The sequence below is a fragment of the Myotis brandtii genome, unplaced genomic scaffold, assembly GCF_000412655.1.
Source record: "Myotis brandtii unplaced genomic scaffold, ASM41265v1 scaffold265, whole genome shotgun sequence".
In the NCBI taxonomy this organism is placed as follows: Eukaryota; Metazoa; Chordata; class Mammalia; order Chiroptera; family Vespertilionidae; genus Myotis; species Myotis brandtii.
The window spans coordinates 1,497,784-1,498,248 of record NW_005360086.1 but is presented as its reverse complement, the minus strand read 5'-3'; the positions used below and the strand labels follow the sequence as shown (position 1 = coordinate 1,498,248).

Sequence of the window (465 nt, the reverse complement as noted above, 5' to 3'; positions counted from 1 at the left end):
ACACTCTGTTCCGGTTAGTCTTCAGCCAAGGAAAAAGGGGAGAAAGGGGAGAGTGGATGTGGGGAAAACTCCAGCTCCGGGCTGGTAGAGAGGAGGCCGAGGCAAGTCCAAGGGCGGGGCTGGGGGGGGGGAGCAGGGAGGCTCGAACTTGAGCAAACAAAGACGTCCCCGGACGCCTCCATCCCTGCGGTGTCATCTCATCGCAGGGCTCTAAACAACCCCCCCCACCCCACACCACCCCCCAAAAAAGCACAGGAAGGAGCGAGGGGGGCTGGACAGAAGCAGGATCCCGGAGCAGGGGAGGAGGTGGAGGGCCACAGTCCCTTGTCCTGCAAGGTCGCCAGCTGGGGGAGGGGCCGCCCCCTCCCAGTGGAGGGCGGGCGGGAGTTGAGCCCGGTGGCCTCGATGCTCCACGTAGGAGCTGGCTCCGGCTGTCAGCTGCGGTCAGGGCTACCGTATAAATAG

The 465-nt window shown here is 64.5% G+C and overlaps 1 protein-coding gene across 1 annotated transcript in view; it reads right to left on the bottom strand.

Moving 5' to 3' along the window:
- ACSF2 (acyl-CoA synthetase family member 2) overlaps positions 1–465 on the bottom strand; it is a 14,790-nt gene that overhangs the window by 5,472 nt on the left and 8,853 nt on the right. The window lies entirely within an intron of this gene.